Raw genomic sequence first — 20,979 nt, 5'->3', positions numbered from 1 at the left:
GGCGTGAACAATTCCTTCAAAAAGGAACGAGAGCTTGGAAGTGGTTAGGATGGGAGAAGTAGCAGAACGCGGTATGCCAACGGGAAGGGTCCAGTAGAAAATTAAAAGCTGGTGATGTGGGAGAGCCAGGGCATTGCTGGAGCAATGTGAGGATGTGGGAAGGGCTGGGAACTGGTGCACAAGTGAAGTTGGCCTTGGCCCAGAGCTGGATACTGACCCACGACAGCAGGAGGGAGGCAGGTGCACTGGTGGAGCTCGTGGGCGCGCCCTCCCACGGCTTCTATTTCTCAGCCTCAGAGGGAACAAGGTCGCAAGGTGACTGGGCAATGCTGGTGGTGGTGGGCAGCTGTGGGATGTTCGAGGACAGGAAAAGAGGCAGGAATAGAAATCTAGAGGAGTGATGCAGTGAATGGATGACGGGAATGTGGAGGACTGCCGGGCAGCACTAAGGGTCCACTGAGGTTCATGGTCTTGAATCCACAGGGAGAGCAGCCGGCCTCACTGGGCGTTGCCCGCAGCTGTACTCATCCATGTGGCGGCAGGGGTGGCAGAGGTGCCCTGCTCGACCTAACCAGGCCACAGGTTTTCCCAAGTGAGTCTGAGAATAAGACGGTCAGAACCGTGTATGAGGGAGTAGTTTTAATGATTGGCCGGGTAAGGAGAGAAAGGAGACATGAGATGGGCAAGAGATGGTGACAGGTGCCAGAGGTCCAGGGAGGTAGAATTGTCGAGTACCACAGGCTGTGAGCTGACAGGAAAATGAGCTGTGTGACACTGAGACTGAGAAGGGATTGGTTATGGGTAATGAGAAGGTCTGGGGCATGACCATGGTGTGAGCAGGGGAGTGTGTCAAGGAACCGAGAGGCTGGAGTGTCCTTTGTGGAAATCAGTAAGAATGAAGACTGGAACAGCACTGGTGTGACGACGAGGCAGAAACTGAACTCTCCCAGGAAGGAGGGGAGTGACCTGGCAGCGGGCAGGGGTGGGGGTAGTTGGTGCTTGTACCAAAGATGGGGAGCAGGATGTCTAGGCTGACACTTTGGGTCAAGATGGAGACTTTAGCAGGGAGGAAGGAAGAAGAGTCTGGAAGTGGCAAAGAGGAGTAACAAAGATGTGTCTCCCATCCCCTGGCCTGGGAGGGTAGTAAGAGAAGTCCTGTCCTGGGGAGTCTCTGGTTTCCAGTCCCAGTGGGCAGGTGAGGCGCTGCAGGAGCTGGGGCTGTTTCTGGGCATTGTGGGGTCTGTGGCACTGAATCCCAGCCCAACTCTCACTAGCCACCTCGAGCAAGCTACTTATGGTCTCCCTGCCTGGTATGCTCATCTGTAAAAGGGGTGTGATGTTAGTAACTAGTACTCACTTCACAGTACTGTCAAGAGGGATAGGTGGTTAAGATTTGTCAGTCATGGAGAGCAATGCCTGGAACATAGAAGTATTCCATAGGCACTCATCAGATGAAAAGTGGACGCAGGGCTCCAGGGGGCACAAGGGAATGCTGGCTGGAGTTGGGGAGGCTGGGGGGATGGGGATGGAGAAGGGAATAAACGTGAAGGGCTTGTGTGCAGGACACAGGAGGTGGCCTGGGGGTCTGGGCTCCCCTGTGCTAACTCAGAAATAGAAAAACACCAGCACTCACCCTGCTACCAGCCGGATTAGCATCTAATGGGAGCAGGGAGCCTCCTGCCTGTCTTTTCTGCTCCCCTCTCTGCCTTAGGCTGCCCATGATTTTGTGACCCCAGGTCACTGCTTAACTCATTGACACAAGCATGCTTAGCTAAATGTAAACGTAAAATGGCTTACACTGAACGGAGTACCTCTAAACCGTAAGCTTTCTGCCAGAGAGCCAGAGTAGCCCAAGTCGCGAGGGGCGTTTCTCCTGGCATCTGTCTGGCAGCTGCGGCAGGAAGCTGCAGTTCTGCTCGTGGCCACCGGGAGGAGCCCGCGCCGAGGAAGCCGCTGGGGAAGGGCAGGGAGGCGCAGGCGCGATCTGAAGGCCTTGGGGAGCCGGTCCTCACCTGAGCCAGTTCTCCAGGGACGGGCTGAGGCAGGCCTGGGGGCGACGCTCCGCTCCGCGGCCGCTGCAAAAGAACAAAGGCAGTGGAGAGACCACAAGACCTAGGGTCCCAGGCCGTGTTCACGGGCCGCGTCATCTCTCAGGGCGCCTTTCCTTGTCTTTATGCTCAGGATACTCAGCCTTCATCACACGCGTGTTTTGCAAATAGTTTTTCTCAGGCTGTTGCTTCTCTTTTCGTTTTTTTCATGGTACCTCTGAAGCGTCACAGTTTGGGATTTTGACAAAGGCCAATTTAATAAATTTTCTTTGATGGACCTGGCTTTTGGTATAGTATCTACGAAATCTTTGCCTCCCCCAAAGTCTTACAGATTTTCTCTCCTACGTTTTCTTCTTAAAAAACCTATCATTTTAGCTGTGACACTAAAGTCTAGGATGCACTTCGAGTTAAAGCTGGCATAGGAGGCGGGGTAAGGGTTCAAGTCCATCTCTCAGCATGTGGCTCTCCAGCCGCCCAGTACCCTTTGTTGGATTCTCATCTTTAAACCGAGAAGAGCTGGGAAGCTGTCTGGGGGGACTGGAGCCAGGCCAGGAATGTGAAAGCACTTGGCGACCTGCAGCACAGCCACAGGGACATGTGACTCACTGGACTTACTGGTTAATACGGTGCGGTGCGTGATGAGGGAAGGGGCCGGTCCTGGGCTGGGAAAAGCTAGGGCTTCCATCTGGCTCTAGGGAGGTTTGAGTCCTGGATGCTGCTCTTTTCCACTCAGTTCCCACACACTCCTTCTCTCTCTTTCCAAAAGCACCCCCCTTTCCTCCCTCCTCCTTCCTTCCACAAAAAAGGGCTGAGTCCTTACCAGGTGCCAGGCATCCTGCCAGGTTCTGGGGGCCCGGCAGACCTGGTTCCCTTCCATATGAGGCTCCCAGACACATCGGGGAGACACGTAGGCATGCCGGGCCTATGCCACCACACACTCCAGCACACCTTGATACCCCAGGGAAAGGGGGCCATGGGGCGGGCCCACCTCAAGTGGTCAGGGAAGGCTTCTCCAGGTGAGAGGTGAGGAGGTGGAATCGGGACAGTGTGGTGGGAAGCATGGACGGGGGAACCATGTTGACCAAGACCTAAAGAGGGGACAGAGCATGGTGTTTCTGGAACGTGAAAATGAATAGTCATGGCTAGAATGCAAGGTGGATTGCTGGTTCGCGCTTTTGTTCACTCATGTATTCATTCGACAAGAATTCGTGGCATAGCCACTCTTGCCAGGTCCTCTTCAGGGGGTTCCCAGCCTTTGGGATTTGGGGAGAAGATTGCTGTTGGGAGAGGTGTGGCCCAGGTGGCCATTCTGCCTGGAGGGTCTCCAGAAACAAGGTGCAAGCCTCGAAGCTTGGAGAGGGATGTAACCCATCGGCAGGGCCGGGCAGGTGCAGCTTCCCGGAAGGTGAGGCAGGTGAGGGAAGCGGATGAGGGAAGGAGGTGGGGAAGGACAAGAGAGGAGAGCCTTGCCCCCACCTCGGCCCCCTCTCCAGCGTCCTCAGTGGCAGGTAGAGGTGGGATGAGGAAGGCCGTTGTGGAAACCCAGAGCATTGCCCTGCCTTTTGTCCTCACCCCTAAACTGCACCAGGACCTTCCTTTCTGGACAGCTTTCCTCCTTCCATCTTTCTAGCTCTTGGGTGTGAAGAACAGGGGGTAGAGAGCTTTCTGGAGACCAAAGTATCAGCATTAGAAAGAACGAAACTTGAAATCTGGGGGATATAAAGGACCACAGAGCGGGGGCACCTGCCTGGCTGGGGCAGGGGGCAGCAGGGGAGTCCTCTTAGGGCATGAATTTCACAGCAGAGCACAGGGCAGCCATCAGGGCAGTGGGAAGGAGTGGGCTGCCCGCAGCCAGACTATCTGGGCTGAAATCCCAGGTCTACCCTTGCTAGCTGTGTGACCAAGGACAGTGCCCTCACCTCTCTGAGCCTCAGTTTCCACCTCTGGACAGTGGGGGTAATAGAAGCACGGCCTCACAAGGTTACTGTGAACACGAAATAAGTGAATTCACACAAAACCCTTTGCAGAGCGCTTGAGAAAGCGGGCTCACTACTAGTCAGTACTGGCGTCATTGGCACTAGCTTATCTGAGACAACAGCGGTGAGGGGCCCAGACTAGCCCATTCCTGGTTTCCGTCCACCTACTCCGTTCTGGAACAGGCCAGGGGAGAGATCTGGACTACGGGAAGGACTGTCCAATACCCCATAAACTGCAGCCCGTAGGTGTTTGTTGCCTCTGCTCTTCCTGTGCAGGAGAGACACATGTCAGCCTTGCTTTTTGGGCCAACGAGGGGCAGGGAGAGACGGTGGCGATGCTGGCTGGTGAGTCAGGACTCTCGGCCCCCTCCTCCAGCTTCACGTCCTATCTGACAGGGACGTGTTTGGCCTTCCTCCCTTCCCATTTCCCCCCCAGCCCGGCCTCCAGGGGCAGAAGCTGGAGGCTTAGCAGTCCCAGGCCTGGACAAGGTTTACTTTGGCAAGTGGGCAAAAAGCTTGGACAAGGACGAGCTCTGTCTTTATTAGTCCCCTGGCCCATCGCTCACCCCCTTCCTTCCAGACCTGGCCTGGTTTCAGCTACTGCTGTCCTAAGTAGCCAGGCCAGCACTTTGCTCCCCTCTCCTCAGGTTAAGGCCAAGTCTTCTGCGTGAGGTGAGGAGCCCAAATCCCCCAAATCCCAGAGCCAGGGCAGTCCAGGAAGCCCTGAGGGTTAGGGGGGAGGGAGGAGAGCAATCTTATTAAGAGTGAACATTTACTGAGCACTTATTATAGGAGAAATTCTTCCCACTTAAGTATAGCTCATTTAATTCTCACAAGTACCATAGGGTACTAAAATCATCCTTAGATGCAAGAGAATATTAAGGCCCAGACAGGTTCAGTAACGTGGTTAAGGTCACGGTGTTAGCAAGCGGCGCGGCTGGCCCTTGAACCTGAGCAGTTTGTAACCCTCTGCTCTCTACCTCCTGGACCCTCTGGACCTCTGCTGGGGTAGCAGTGCCAGGCAGGGGGCAGAGGAAAGGGGGTGACCTCGCTCAAGCCCTAGTCCAGGGATGGAACCTTGCTCAGCCTTTCAGAGTCATGCAGTGGAAAGTGCCATGGACAGAGGGAGCCCCCGAGAGCTGGGCTCCAGGTCACCTGTGCTTCTCTTCTCCAGACCCCCTGCCTGTAAGATGAGGGGTTTCTGTCGGAATTCTCCAAGGGCCAGACTGGACCAAGGATTCCAGCTGTCTCCGAGACACAGCCTGCAGTCCGCAGCCTGTACATCCCGGCACTGCCCAAAGCCATCATCCCTGTGGGCTCTCAGGAACTGATCCAGAGGGCCTGCAACTTGGTGGGACAAGCAAATCACCGTAGGCCAAAGCCATGTCTTAAGGAAAGAAGCTGCGTGGGGAGGCCACCCCGCCTCATCCTCTAACCCTGTCCCCCCTTGAGGGCACAAAGCCATAGCACCTGCTCCCCCCCCAATCTGGCCTTCTCACTGGCTTCAATTATTCATCACCTCCCACCCCTTCTTCTCTGGGCCTTTCCTCATGTCCCTTCCATGCCCTCTGCGCTCAGATCTGCACCCCCCTTTCCACGGTCAGCTTAGCAGCTGGTTCACTGGGGGCCCAGAGGAGGAGGAGGGAAGCGGGGTCACTGCAGAGAGGGTTCTGGGGAATGTCCCTCCCCAGCCGCCACATCCCTCTGAACTGCCCTGAATCTCAGTCTCCTCATACCATCCCAGTGAAGGGGGTCTTGCCCGACTTTACACGTGAAGCCATGGTCGCCAGCAGGCTAAGAGATTTGCCTAAGTCTGGGGAAAGTGGTGAAAGGGACATCAGACCTGGGTTTTCAGCGCTCTCAGGCTTGGATTGATGATTCCACAGCCTGGGGCTGGGGAGCGGGAGACACCGGAATCCCCGGAAAGGTGTTTCATAGACCCAGATACTCACACCCCACTCCAGACTTTAAGAATGAGAACGTTCTGTCCATTTTTAGGTCCAGCCAAGATAGAGAAACACCAGCTTGGGGTTCCCAGGCTTATCTGCATCTAGATAAGGCATTCTTGCAGGTCTAAAAGGCTTTGTGACTCCTCCTGAAAGGAAGGAGGATGAGGAGATGTGGCCATACAGGGCGGTAGCTCAGTGCCCCTTAAATCCTGCCACAGCGGCAGCTCAGGACGGGGGTCCTTGCATCCTGCTATCAGGAGATCTCCCCTCGCCCTCCGCTCGATCGGAATCTGGGGAAGGTTGGTTGGAGGTCTGCGGAGGCCACACCACCCCTTCACATGAATCCTCGAACTACTGCGTTTCTCCCTGTGCCTGAGGTCACAGGCCTGGCCACTTCACGGGGCAGCAGGCCTGCCGTCTGTCCCGTCCCTGTGTCTCCCTGAGCTGTGCCACTTGCCCCGCCCCAGGGCTGGCTGGGGCCTTTACAGCCCCGGGGTCCAGCTCAAATCCTACTTCCCAAAGCCTCGCAGCCTCCATTGAGCAGCCTGGTCTGCACCTTGTCTCCACCCTCTTAGACAGCTGCCCTGTGCGATCACTGCCTGGTACTCTGTTGCTTTTCCAGCCAGTTCCCCGACAACTCCACAGGTCCCTTGATGGCAGCTCCCGTCACTGTGGTTCTCCCACAATGACCAGCATGCAGGAGTCCTCAAAGACAGACAGATGGTCCTGCCCCCAGGGCCATACTCAGGGCAGGAAATAATGTGATTTGCATAGCATGAGTCACTCATTTTGCCGCCCCCCCAGCACATTCTGGGTTACCAGGTCTTGCTTCCCAAGTCACAGCATGAAGTAGAGGGAACATGTATGATTTGGGGTCAGGAAAATGGGTGCGATCTGGCTCTATTAACTGCAATTTAACCTACTGCTACTCAGTTTTCTCTTCCATAAAATGGATATAATCAGGGGTGCCTGGGTGGCCCGGTCGCTTAAGTGTCTGCCTTCAGCTCAGGTCATGATCCCAGGGTCCTGGGATCAAGTTCTGCTTTGGGCTCCCTGCTCAGTGGGGAATCTGCTTCTCCCTCTCCCTCTACCTCCCCCCCTGCTCAGGCTCGCTCTCTTTCTCTCACTTTCTTTCTCTCAAATAATAAGTAAAATCTTAAAAAAACACTTCTAAAAAAAAATATGGACAGAATCATGTCTGTTCTGCCTACCCCAGGGTGGCTATGACAGTCAAAGGAGAGAGTACGGGGAGACGCTTGTAGAAACCGTGAGCACCATAAACGTTGGTTATCGCCTTTGCTATCCTTTTCCTAGGACAGTCTTCCCCCCTCAGCCACCTCTGAAGGCCCAGGATGGGGTGAGCGGGCTGGGGTTCCACCTTGCCGTCAGGTCCACCAACATAATCAGGCAGCCGGCGGCTGGGAGCGGCAGAAGGACATTCAGCGCTGTGCCCAGCACCGCACAGAGCACGGCACTTGCCCCCCGCTCTCTCTGTGGGCAGGGCCAGGCGGCGCTCGCTCGGGCCCCAGCCCCATTATAATAGCGAACATCTACTGAGAGAGTCCTACATGCAGGCACCTCGCCAGGGTTCTTAACGCATCATCTGGCTAAACAAATCTATCAGATCACGTGTTAGGTGCGGCCAATGGCCTTCAGCACCCGTTCCACCTCCTTCTAATGGATGTGCCTTCTACAAGCTGGAAAGTGAAACACGACAAGTCCAACACTCGCTTGCAGCTGGGGCTGTGACTACAGGTCAGGTGCCATCAGTGAAATGCACCGCACATAGATTTGCAAGGTGGAAAGGACGAGGAGGCATCCTCGTGGGCTCGGGCTGTGTTCTGCCAACCAGCAGTGTTGAGGAGAGGAAGGCATTCTTGGCAGCAGATCGATGTCCCGTCGCTGGCTCCTGGGGGTGGGGGGGTGGGGGGGCCGCAAGAGGCAATCATGCCAAACGCTGTAGGGGATCCCTGATCCCTGGCTTGCAGGTGGCGGAATGTGAACTCAGGGCTCCAGGAGTCTATTTCTGACTTTCTCCTGGCTCTGCTCCTTCTGACACCTGAGCTCCCGGCTCCCGGCCTGCTCCAGAGGAAGGCCCTCTTGGCCCCAGGGATCCCTCCAGTCTTACCTCCCCCGTGTCCCTGTAAGAACACTCAGCCCTAGCAGATGAGAGGCTCCTTGTCCCCTCAAAGGCCTTGGCTTTCTCGGCTTCCTCCATTCCTCTCCTTTGTGGAAAGGCCTTCCGATCCTGCCCTAGGAAGAATGCTCCCTCCACTGCCCGGCCCAGCTCAACTCTGCTTCCTCCAGGCAGCCTTCCCCCAGCACCCCATCCTCAGCAGCCCCTTCCTCCCCTCAAGCCCCGTAGGCCTCCATCACCCTTTCCTGAGCTCTCTACCAGGGAGTGGGTGCTAGGGAGAACAAGATGTGTCTCTCCCTCAAACCTCCATCTAGAAGGGAGTGACAAAGGCCATGGCTAAGAGGCAAACAACACAGAGTATGTGAGAGGCTCTGCTTCTGCAGCAGGACCCCGAGCCCTGTCTCAAGCATCCAGTGAGCCTTCCTGGAGAAGGTGAGGCTGCGTTGTCCTGCAGGTTGTGGTGGAATCAGCTGGAAGGGCTCTATGTCACTCTTCTTAACTTGGCCAACAAGGCCTGCCTACCACTCCAGCTCCATCTTACTCAGCTCTCCCCTTCTTTCATCCCCTGGCCTCCTCCCTCCTTCCCTCAATGCCCGGAGCATGCCACCTTCTCTCTTGCCACCACAGGGCCTTTGCATATGCTGGTCCTTCTACCTGGAGTGTTCCTCCATCCCACTAGTTAACTCCTTCTCCCCTAGTTAATCTAAGCTCGATTTTTGCTTCCTTAGGGAAGACCTCCAGACCAGGTCAAGCCCCCACATTCCATGCCTCAGAGTATCCTGGGAGACAGAGATAGCATGACATTTAGGTACGGATCCCTAGGGACCCCAATCCTGTCTCTGCCATTTACAAGCTCCATGTCTTTGGGCAAGTATCTTAGTTTCCCTGTGCCTCAGTTTTCTTATCTGTAACATCCCCCTTATTGGGTGGGTGTCAGGATTATACGAACCAATTCACTTAGAACAGTGTCTACTACATAGCAATGGCTCAGTTCAGTAAACTATTATTTTCCTTGTTTGATGTTGATTGATGGGATAACACACCAAATGGCCGACTCCCCCAGTGGATACAAAGCTCCGTGATGGCTATGTTTGCTTCATATTGTCTCTGCTGTGCTGGTCAGAGCTTGGTGCTTTACCAGTGTTTGTGGAAGGAAGGAATGACTGGCAGTGGGCTGGCGTGGGCCTCACCTGACTCCCACCCCACCCCCACGCCCCGAGCTCCATCTCAGAGGCTTTCGCTGGAGGGGCGCCCACAAACGCTCTGACCTAAGTTCCCCCCCCACAGATGAGCACAGGTTGCCACTGCCAAGTATTTTCCTGGCTTCCAATCTCACAGGGCGGGGCAGCCCCCCCCTTCATTTCCCTCTGGAATTTGGCTCAATCAGTAGATAGAGGGCACGGTGAAATCTCGGGCTGAGCGGCCAGTTCCAACTTGATTAAAAAAAAAAAAAGTGGCCCATCTCTTTTCTGAGTGTTGTGGAGCAAACACATCCCCACCACAAGCAGGTAAAGCTGCAGGCTTCAGCTCAACCCTGAAATGTTGCCATGATTCTCGTCTCCGTGGTAACAAGTGGGACTGAGCCTTTAGCAGGCAAAGACTGGGCAAAGGCTCGTCATCATCCTCATCGTGGGGCCAGAATGTTGCTCTCTCCCCAGCCTCTTCCCTGCTGGATTTCCCTGCCGGAGTCCCCAGTGGACTGAGAGCGGAGGGCCCAGGAGGGGAGAGGCAGCTGGATGGATCCCTGAACTAGCCCCAGTCAAAGCGGGAGGAAGGGGCCCGGCAGCGGGAGCACACAGGCTGGAGGACACTGTGGGGGGTCATCCCCCTCAGTGCCTTCTGCTCGCCAGGACGGGCTCTGGCGGACGGTGCCACATGCTGGCGAGACAGAGAGACCCAAGGCTCTGCCGCCAGGACGCTGAGCCCCAGCCCACGCGGCCCCCACCAGCTGTTGATTGGCTGACGGTAGCTGGAACCAGCCGTAACTGAACGCCTGCTCTGTGCTGGCCCTGGACTAGGCAACGGGGAGGAAGGATCAGCGGCAGACGGACCTGGCCTCAGTGAGCGCTGCGTCAGGTGGGAGCACCGCGGAAACAGGAAAGCGGGCCAGCAGTAAAGGGCAACAGACGCTCTATGCAGGGAGGAAAGCGAGATGTGGACGGCACACAGACAACGCTGCCTCCTACACGCCTGCCTCACCTCCGGAAGGAGACCCAAGAAAGTCTCGACAAGGGGTTTGCCTTCGGGGAGGGAAACTAGAAGCTGGAGCAGGGGAGGAAGACTGACTTTCTCACTTTCTGAGTTTTGTACTGTGCCTACCTAACTGATTCAAACAAAACAAAGCCAGACCGAGCTGAAAGGTGGCCCCATGGGAGAACCGCGGGAGGAGGGCGCGACCCGGAGAGGACGACCGGGCAGCCCTGGCCTTGGGGACTCTTCTCCCTGCAGGATCTGAGGCTTCTCGCCTGCCAGGCCTGCGTGTGTGTGTGTGTGTGTGTGTGTGTGTGTGTGTGTGTGTGTATGTGTATGTATGTGAACACGCATGTATGCAGCCAATGATCCCTAGGGTCTTTCTTAGCCCGAACATTCCGTAAGCCTGTCCTGAATTTTGCTACAGGAGTTGGCCTCGAGGAGATGCTGGCCCATGGCAGTGGGGAAGGACGAGCGTCAGGCCCAGGTTGGGGCAACACCCTGTTCCGGTCTGGAGCCACTTGAGAAAGGGGAGGTCTATGGGGACGGCGTTCTCCATGGCACCTAGCCTGTTAGCCAAGGGGTCTCCAGCTCAGGGGTGTGGGGCCAGCTATGCCCTGGGGTCCTAGCCTGACAGCTTTCTTGAAGCCTTCTGCAGAGCAGAGACCCCTGAGACTTGACCTCCTGGGAATCTGAGTCACTTGGACACATGACAGTGGTTCTCAAACTCCAGGGCATCGGTATCACTGGAGGATCTGTTCTGCCACAGATGCTGCCCCCTTCCCTGGGTTTCTGATATGGCAGGTCTGGGCTGGGTCCTCAAGTTTCCGACTGAGGCCGACACTGCTGGATGGGGCCTCACTTCAAGGATCACCTCATTAGACCACGGAACAGGGGATGGGGGCTGTCTTCATCCTCCTCCCCCTCCCCCAGGCCTCAGTGTGGGCATCCTGGTCTTTTAGGACAGGCCCTGGAAAAGTCAGGCCTTGCAGGCTCGATCCTATCCTCTCAGTCTGTCTCTCCCAGCTGCCCACCTATCCCTCATGAAATCATTCATTCAGCGAAATAACAGGCCAGACTCTAGTCCTCGCACTCAAGGTGCTTATGGTCAAAGCACTCGATTCTAGTGGGTCCACAGACCCCAATGGAGCCGTGACAGGTCTGCATAAGGGCACTCCAGAGGCCTGGCGAAGGGGTTCTGGGAGCCCAGCGGAGGGGCCCTGGACAATCCGGAAAGGATGCCTGGAGGTGGTGCCAGCCAAGGCAAAGCTGGAGGGCGGGAGTCACATGAACCGAGGGCTTACTGCCAGGTGCTGTGCCGAGAGCCCGTAAGCACGAGCTCTTTCATCCTCACAACTCAAGATGGGAACTACTGTCGCTGAAGAGACTGGAGTCCAGCAGCCGCATACCTCTCCTCAGGGGCATGTGGGGCCTCCAACCTGGAGTTAGGAGTTGGGGCCACAGGGAGGCCAAGGGCACGACATTCCCGGAGGAGACCACGTGGAGAGGGAGGTGGGCTTGGACTACGTAAAGGCTTTCCCCTGAGACAGTCTGGGTCCCAGGTGGAAACATGCCACCCTTCGGGGCAGCAGAGATGGGAGGGACACCCAGCTCTGTCCCCATCTGTCTAAATAGGGCAGGAGCCAGGCTGGCTGCCTCCGGGGGAGTCAGGGAGAGACGGAGGGAGGGGCCGGGGCGCAGCTGCTCCAGCGACGGGTGGGAGCCAGATGGCAGAGGCTGCGGGGCTGGCTCACATGGCTTCACAGGGCCCAGGGGGCAGACAGGGCCCAGAGCAGAGTGGCCTGAGAATCACAGCGCTGTGGTAGTGGGGGATTTCTGGTTACAGATCTGATTGTGCTAAAGGACAGCGCTGGAGAGGGGCTGAGGCACAGCCTTCATGACTTAGGGCAGCCCCCATACTCTGGTCCCCAAGCAATCTCTGGGAAGCTCTAAAGGTCCTGGCCTCCTCAACTAGAGCGTAAAGTCCCAGGCCAAGGGCCAGCCTCATCAGGACCTTGCTCCTGCCTCTTGGATGGGGGGTCAAGAAAGCCACTCTGATCCATGCTGAATGAGGGCTCATATAGCTCCCTGAATCCAGAGGACAGAACCAAAGAAAATGAGCGCAAGCTGCAGCAAGAGGTATTCTAGTTGGACACAAGGAAGCACTGGTCTGGGATGCTGAAGGGAGTAGCAGCTATTTCTGGGGAGGAAGAGACACATCCTTCTGTCTCTGATGGTCTATCTCTCTGGAAAAAACACGGTGGGGATCTCTGTCCCCTTTCTTCACTAGTTCCTCCATCCTGTCTTACCTATGTCTTGGTCCCCTCTCTCTCCTTTCCTGCTGGCCTCCTCCGTTTTGTTTTGTTTTTTTTAAGATTTTATTTATTTATTTGACAGAGAGGGAGAGAGAGAGAACAAGCAGGGGGAGTGGCAGGAAGAGGGAGAAGCAGAATCCCTGCTGAACAGGGAGCCTGAGGCAGGACTCAATCCCAGAACCCTGGGATCACGACATGAGCCGAAAGCAGATGCTTAACCGACTGAGCCACCCAGGCACCCCTGGCCTCCCCCTTTCTGCCTTCTTTGTGTGAGTGGGCCACCCTTCCCCAACTTGTCCCAGTATTGCTGGGGGCCTGTGAGCTTGGCCACACTCAAGTCAGCCAATGTTTGCTGAGCCCTCTACCTGCTGGAGGTGTAAGAGCCCCCGGCCCTGCCCAGGGTACTTCCAGCCACATGGAAGGATCACACAGGGAAAGCAGTGCACATACCCAAGGGCCACAGAATGAGAAAGATAAAAGCCAGGGTAATGGGGCTCAGGGACCACAGCTCCCCCGGGGCAGGGAAGGCTTCAGAAAGGTGGCAGGCTAACAGAAACCAGTGGGGACAGGGGCAGTTTGGGCAAAGGGGACAGATGAGTGATGGAGGGAAGTAGAGAGTGGAATATTCCAGAAATGCCAGGCAGACTGGTGTGGCTACAGAACTGGCATGAGCAGGGTCTGGTGAGATAACAGGAAGGTCCTGAATCTCAGATTGAATGATCTGTACTTAATTGTGTGGGCAATAGGGAACTATTGAAGGCTTCAGAGGAAGGGCATGATGTTACCTGGCTGGTACTAGAAGGGTTTCTAGATTTAGCTCCTATCTGGGGAGCTCATGGAAGGCACCCGGCCCTGATTCTGAGCTCACGGGCTTGTCAGGGGTGACTCGAATGTCACCTTTTGGTGAGGCCTGTCCTGATGACCTATATAATAATGAAACTCCCCAGGCGCTCCCAGTCCCCCTCTCCTTCTCTGTTTCCCCCTGCATTGATCCCCTATCACCCTTTGTCCATAGAGTATGCTGTTCACTGTCGGCCCTCACCCCCATGAGAATAAAGGCCCCATGAGGGCAGGGCCTGTGTCTGTCCGTCTTGTGGCTGAATATCCCAGTGCTTCGCCTAGTGCCTGGAATCCCAACAAATTCATTCATTTCTTGCATGAATAAAGAAAGACATAGCACCCCGCATGAAGCAGCATGGTCTAGTGTGTTCCTTCCCTGTCACTCCACTCCCAGCTTCCCGAGCTTGGCAGCACCAGAGCGGAAAATCTCTGCGAAAACCACACAGAGCTCTGCTTCTTCCCCACTGAGCCTCGCGCCCCTGCCAGGAGTCTGGGCAGACTTGGACTGTTCCTCCTCCCCACCCTTGCCAAAGACACCACCACTTCCCTTCATCTTGGAGCGGACGCCAAGCGAGGAAATTTTCACCAAGGAAAGCGAAAGGCTCGCAGGATTGAGGCAGCTGCCCACCCCACCCCCGCAGCTTGGAAGAGCTCCTCTGATGGATGGAACAGAATAACCACAAGTCACCATGCGCCCAGCCCACCCGCACAGGCACTGGACAGGTGCCCTGGGCACGTTGGTCCATTTTGGTCTCTCATCAACCCTATGGAGTGGGTTTTATTCTCCCATTTTACAGATGGCAAAATGGAGACTCAGAGACGCTAACTGACATGGCCAAGGTCTCCCTGCCCGGTGAGGAGCCTGGTTTTGGACATGGGTCTGTCCTACTCCAACCCAGTGCCTCCCCCTCTGTGGCACAGGCCTCTCTTCTGCTAGGGAGACAGCGGAGCTGCAGGGTGTGGGGCGGGCTAGGCTCGCTGTCCAGGGTGCCAGACCACGGGTGGTCTCTGCTGGCCTCGGGCTTCCCACCCAAGCTTCGGGAGCAGAGGTTCTGGTCACCTCCTGGTAATGAGTGAGGACAAGCACGTCATGTCTGCCTGGCTTGAACTCATCCAAGAATGGGAGTTATAACCGTGGTCGCTGTCGGCTCTGGCCTGTGCTGGGCGTCCTCTCCTTACTCTGATGTGTACCTGGAGGGCTGAGTCCAAACGGTGCTCCCTGAATGCGAGGCCCCAGCAGATCCAAGGGAAACCAAACCCGCATCCAGGGCTGCTCAGGCTGGGGCATGCTGGGGACGCAGAAGAGCCTGGATCAAGCCCTGAGCTGTGGGGCTGTCTGTGGCTGCACTCCGGTTCCTTACTTAGGGACTCAGTTCGCCCACCTTGAGGGTGGAAACCCTGTCTCTCAGCAAACACTACTGATTCCTTATTATGTGCAAAGAAAATGATAAAGCTTCTGCTTTTGAGGCCCTTAAAGGACAGGTTAGACATAGTCACTGAATGGGCAATGGGGAGCCATGGATGATTCTGGAGCAGGGCAGCAAGAGGATTGCCCTGCTTCAGAAGCAGCGTGTGGCTTTTGTCATGACCGGAGCGAGCGTGTGCGAAGCACTCACTGACTGCTGGAGGTTGTTCTGAGTGCTTTGCAGATATGAGCTTTAATTGTCACAGCCCCCGTGGGGTACTGTTGCTATCCCCATTCTACAGATGAAAAGACTGACGTCCACAGAGACGGCAAGGCTAGTAGGTGGTGGACTGGGACCTGAACCCTCCTTGCTCCTGAGCCTACATTCTTCACAATTCGATGCTGCCTCTCACAGTGATTGGAACTGGAGGGACAAGGGTCCTGCATGGGCTGGGGCGGTGGGCATGGCCGGAGGGAGATCCTGCCTCTGACTAGGACTCCTTGCCCTGGAGGCTCTTTCAGGCTGGACCAGGCAATTAGGAGGGAGATGTGGCATCAAGCACTTTGATCTGCACAGAAAAGAACTATATCTACGATCGATCGCTTCTGTTGATAATGGCAACAGTCACAACGTTCTTGGCCAAGAGTCCACACAGGATAACTTCTTTGGCGGCAAAGAGATCTTAGAGACTCTCAAATAGAGATTATCTTATTCCTGTAAGAGCCTGCCTTGACCACGCAATCCTTTCTTGATTTTATTAACTTACTTAAATTGGGAAGAAAGCCTCACTGCGATGCTAACTTGGCTTTAACGCCTTCTAGATTGGGATGTCTGATGACCACCAGTGTCCCGACAGGGATGAGTTGCTAGGAGTCACTGGATAGGTGGAAAGAGAGGAAAGGTGAGGGGGTGAGTAGGAGGAGAGACTGGCTGCGGCCGGGCAGGGAAGAGGCAGCTGAACCCGGGAAGGGCTCCCTGAGACTCCTACGCTGTTCTAATGAAATTATAGCTGGTTCCTCTGAGACGTTCAGCTACGACACTGGCAACAGCACTACTGATGTAAGTTAATGCTTGAGACGTAAAAAGAGACTGAGGTTGGATCTATCACTAAGATCCCTACCAGCTCTAAGAGCCTACGAAGATACCATCTGTCATAATCCCTTCCTGAGGAACAAGTGTCGAGAGGCAGGGCACTGCTGAGAGGGCTGCATCTGGCTGCGTCTGGGCCTGTCCCAGACTGGGCTCAGCTAGCCAGGAGCCATATGGGACCCAGCTAACTGCTCAGCCTGGGGGCGTTTCTGCGGGGCAGGGGACATCCTGACCACAGCCAGAGTAGTCTTTGGCCCCCTTCCCAGGCTTTGGGAGCCAAGGTCACCTGGGACAGTGTCCTTTGGAGAGAGGACTGGGCTTTCCTGCACCGCCCCCCCCATCAGGTTGTGGGTTTAGGAGGGCTTAGGGAGAAGCCTTCATCCAAGCAGTGGCTGGAGAGCCACAGGGCACGGGCAATGGGGTGGCCACACTTCCTAAGGCCGACAGAGTTGCTGGGGCTAGGGTCTCAGCACTGCGGGGTGGGACGGTGGTAAGAGCGCCTACCTGGACCAGCAGGTGAGTTGTGTGGCTCAGGCCAATGGGTGGTCACGGGCCCTCCCTCCTCCTGATCAGTCCTCAGGTGCTTCTGAGTGGCCCAGTCTTGTCCCTGCTCGGTTCCTGACCATGAAGCTGGCTCCTCCAAGGCTCTGTGGCACAGGGACAACAAAGCACTCTCAGATCTCCCCAGCCTCCCCACGGCTCCTCACCCAGCCAAGCGGCCAAGCCCAACATGGTCGTCAGCATCTCTCCAGGAGGCCTGCCTCAGGAGAGTCCTCATGGCAGGAGGGGCACTCCAGATGACCCCCAGTCTGTCCCCTATCTCTGCATCCAGCTGCCCATCCTGGGGTGGGTGAACTGGGGAGCCAGCCTTCATCCTAGGTGAGCACGAGCCTGAGGGGAGGGAGCCCACGGAGGGAGCACTGCACTAAAAGTCCAAACACTGGGATGCCTGGGTGGCTCAGTTGGTTAAGCACCTGCCTTAGGCTCAGGTCATGATCCCAGGGTCCTGGGATCGAGTCCTGCAGGGGGTTCCTTGCTCAGCAGGGAGCCTGCTTCTCCCTCTACCTGCCACTCTTCCTGCTTGTGCTTTCTCTCTCTGACAAATAAATATAAAATCTTAAAAGAAAACAAAATTAAAAATAAAAGTCCAAGCACCTAGGTCTGCTCTGCCACTTCCCTCCTGGTGACTTGGGGGCACCCCACTTTCCCACGTGGGGGGGGTTCAGCCTAGATACCCAGACACTGCCAGCAGGGACTCCAAGTAGGACTTCAGCATCATTTGGGGGGGCTGGCTAAAATGCAGGTTTAGGGGCCCTACCCTAGCCCACTGAATCAGAATCTCCAGGAAGGTGCTGGGGATGTGCATTTTAACAGGTTCTCCACATGGATGCACACGAAATAAGGCTCGCTGGACTACGTGCCAGAAAAGGGCCATGACTAGGGATGAAGCTTTGATCACACGCATAAAGGGTCATTGGTCCCTTTCCCGCAAGCAGCATCACAGCAGGCTTGTCTCTGCAGACAGACCAGCCAGGGGCCCCCGGCAGCTGCTGAAACCTCTCTAGGCCTCACTTCCTTGGGGCCGAGATGAAGAAGACTATCGCTTTGGCCCTTCCAGACTGAAAATTACAAAAGTAAGAGGAGGGGAGCCCACTGAGAAATTTAAAAAGAAAGTTCAGGGTGAGGCCCTTAAATAGTATTCTCCCTTTCTAATTGCTTTCTTCTTAATTATTCTTTTTAAATTCTGAAAATAACATGCTTATCGGGAAAAAAAAGCATTCAGAATAACGCACAGTGAAAAGTCCCCTTGTTCCCCTAAACCTCTGTCCCACTCCTGAACACAGCCTCATTTCCTGTGTAACTTTTCTGCAAACATTTTCCCATAAATATTGACAAATACATATCTACACCTGCATCTTTATTCTAAACCCAGCTGGGAACATATTGCCGGCACACTTGTTAGTTAGTTAGTCTTGTTAGTTAGCAAGCATCACACAGCTCTGCAAACCAGCGCAGACAGACCCTTCACTTTCGTGGCAGCTCGTGTGTTCCACTGAAAAATTTAATATCTGTAATTTATGGGCATCTATTCCTGTGGATGGATGTTTAGGTAGTTTCTACCTTTCTCCTGCAAAAGACACCTTGGATTATCTTTGTGCCTATGTGTGAGGTTAGCAGCAGGACAAAGACTCAGGAGTCGACGGTTGGGTAGATCTCAAATTCCGAGAGATGTTTCCAAATTGTCTTCCAAAGAGGATGAACCCGTTTGAACTGCCCAGCCATGCACAAGAGGGCCTGCTGCCCTCCACCCTCAACAACACCATGTGTTACCGAACCTTTAAACTTCGCCAATATGAGTGTGGAAAAATGATCTCTTGTTTCCGTGTGTCACTCTGGAATTATCAGAAAAGGCAGACATTATTTTCATGTTTATTGACTGATTGACCTTTGCACTTATTTTTCTGTGAACTGCCTATGTCCTCTCCAATTTACCTTACTGATTTTTTAAAGGATCTTTTTTTTTAATTTAAATTTAATTTAGCTCACATATAGTGTATTATTAGTTTCAGGGGTAGAATTTAGTGATTTATCAATTGCATGTAATACCCAGTGTTCATTACATCAAGTGAAACTCCTTAATGCCCATCACCCAATTAACCCATTCCCCTACCCCTCTCCCCTCCAGCTACCCTCAGAGTTCAGCATCTCTTATGGTTTGCCTCCCTCTCTGTTTTTATCTTACTTTATTTTTCCTTCCCTTCCCCTATGTTTATCTGTTTTGTTTCTTAAATTCCACATATGAATGAAATCATATGATATTTGTCTTTCTCTGACTTATTTCGCTTAGCATAATACCCTCTAGTTCCATCCACGTTGTTGTAAATGGCAAGATTGCATTTTTGATGACTGAGTAGTATTCCATTGTATCCATACACCACATCTTCTTTATCCATTCATCTGTTGATGGACATCTGGGCTCTTTCCATAGTTTGGCTACTACGGACAATCCTGCTATAAACGGGGTGCATGTGCCCCTTTGAATCACTATTTTTGTATCCTTTGCATAAATACCTAGTAGTGCAATTGCTGGGTCGCAGGGCAGCTCTATTTTTAAGTTTTTGAGGAACCCCCAAACTGTTTTCCGGCGTGCCTGCACCAGCCTGCATTCCCACCAACAGTGTAAGAGGGATCCCCTTTCTCCGCATCCTTGCCAACATCTGTCATTTCCTGAGTGGTTAATTTTAGCCATTCTGACTGGGGTGAGGTGGTATCTCATTGTGGTTTGGATCTGTATTCCCCTGATGCTGCGCGATGGTGATTTTTAAGAGTTTTTTCTAAACTAAAGCAATTAATCAACTTTTTGTCACGTGTATTGCTAACCGTCATAGTTCTCTTTTTTATTTTATTTATATCATCTTTGGCTTACAGAAATTTCATATTTTTCTATAGTCAAAAGTATTTCTTACTAGAGCATCTGAAGGATATTTGCCTCTGTTTTCCACTAGTACTGTTCCGGGTTTTCTTTCTTTCTTCATTTTAATCTTTTTTTTTTCTAGACTATATTTTGGTGTAAGGAGTAGAGTAGGGCCCAGCTTTATTTTTCTCCCAAAGGGCTAGAGAGTTGCCCCAAAGTCATGTAGGAATAATCTATTCCCTCCTTCCACCCCACCACCCTCCCTCTAAATTCAAGATCTCAATTTAACTATGTAGTAGGATGGACACAAAGAGCATGACCTCTGAGTCAAGTGCTGGTTCAAATTCCAGCTTCCCTGGATCTAAGAAAAGTTACCTGACCTTCCTGCACCTTGGTTTCCTCCTCTAAAAATGGTAATAAAAGGAACACCATCTATGGTGAGGATTAAGGGAGTTATTTGGGGTAAGGGGCTGTCTGTAAGAGACTCACCAGAGTGAGCTGTGAAGACACATATAGGCGGTAAGCAAAAGGATGGGAGAAGATATTGCATGTAAATGGGAACCAAAGAGAGCAGGGGTGGCCACACCCGCCCCAGACAGAGTAGACGCGAAGTCCAAAATGGCCACAGGACACAAAGAAGGCTATTCCATAATGATAAAAAGGTCAATTCTCCAGGAAGAGACGATAATTATAAAGATACGCGCACCTAACAGCAGAGCACCTAACTATATGACACAGAATTGAAGGGAGGAAAAGTAACTCAACAGAAGAGGGGGTTTTAATAAACCACTTTCAGTAATGGGTAGAACCACCAGACAAAAGATCAATGAAGGACAGAGAGGACTTGAATATCTTCAACACCATCGAGCAACTGGTCCCAGCACACAGATGCGGGACACCCCACGCAAGGGCTGCGGAACACACGCTCTTCGCAAGCGCGCACAGACCGGGTCTCCAGGGTGGGTCCTGCGCTCGGCTCCCGGTGGGGGGCGTCCCACAGAGCCTGGCACGCGGGGACCCCCGCATGGCGACAAGGACTGTGATCGCCACTGTCTCCCAGATGTGCTTGGGTCTCTGTCTAGATACACGGTTCTGTTCCCTTGATCTGTGAGCCAGTTTCACCATTTGACAAATAGTACCAATGTCAGGCCCTCTTCTGAGTGCTGGGGAACCGGAAGTCAAGGGCAGTAGTGAGACCGGTTCTTTCCACCTCCGGTTAGACTGACTTCCAGTGACGTTTAGCGCGCTGACTGCTACTGTAAATGTCTCCTTCCATTATATTTTCTAAGAGGCTAAAGTTTATATGTCATAAATACCATTTTAATATTTATTAGCAGTCGTCTTACTATATTCTTTTATTATTTCTTACAGTTTTTCAGTGGATGACCTTGTTCTTTTTTTCTCCAGGTAATCTCGCTTATGGTCTACAACTTTCACGGATAAATTGGCCTCCCTTTATAACTTCTGCCTTCAAAATTTGTATTGGAGTGTACTTCTAGAAGAGTGTTAAAGAAGGTTTAAGGTAAGAGTGGTCATTTTTCCCTTGTGTGTGTGTACAGATATACATGGATATACCTGTCCAGTTTTCCCAGCACCATTTCTTGAAGAGACTGT

At 53.7% G+C, this 20,979-nt stretch overlaps 1 protein-coding gene across 2 annotated transcripts in view; it reads right to left on the bottom strand.

Annotated features, from left to right (window-relative positions):
* TMEM63C (transmembrane protein 63C) overlaps positions 1-20,979 on the bottom strand; it is a 67,654-nt gene that overhangs the window by 37,047 nt on the left and 9,628 nt on the right. For both annotated transcript variants that reach the window (XM_087856147.1, XM_045807749.2), the window contains exons 2-3: positions 16,455-16,597; positions 2,013-2,075 (exon numbers count right to left, since the gene is read on the bottom strand). The gene's annotated coding sequence lies outside the window, so the exon portion shown is untranslated. The remainder of the gene's footprint in view (positions 1-2,012; positions 2,076-16,454; positions 16,598-20,979) is intronic.

Source organism: Ursus americanus, chromosome 26, assembly GCF_024610735.1.
Source record: "Ursus americanus isolate L20-20 chromosome 26, mUrsAme1.1.p, whole genome shotgun sequence".
Classification (NCBI taxonomy): domain Eukaryota; kingdom Metazoa; phylum Chordata; class Mammalia; order Carnivora; family Ursidae; genus Ursus; species Ursus americanus.
This window is presented reverse-complemented; position numbering and strand designations above follow the sequence as displayed.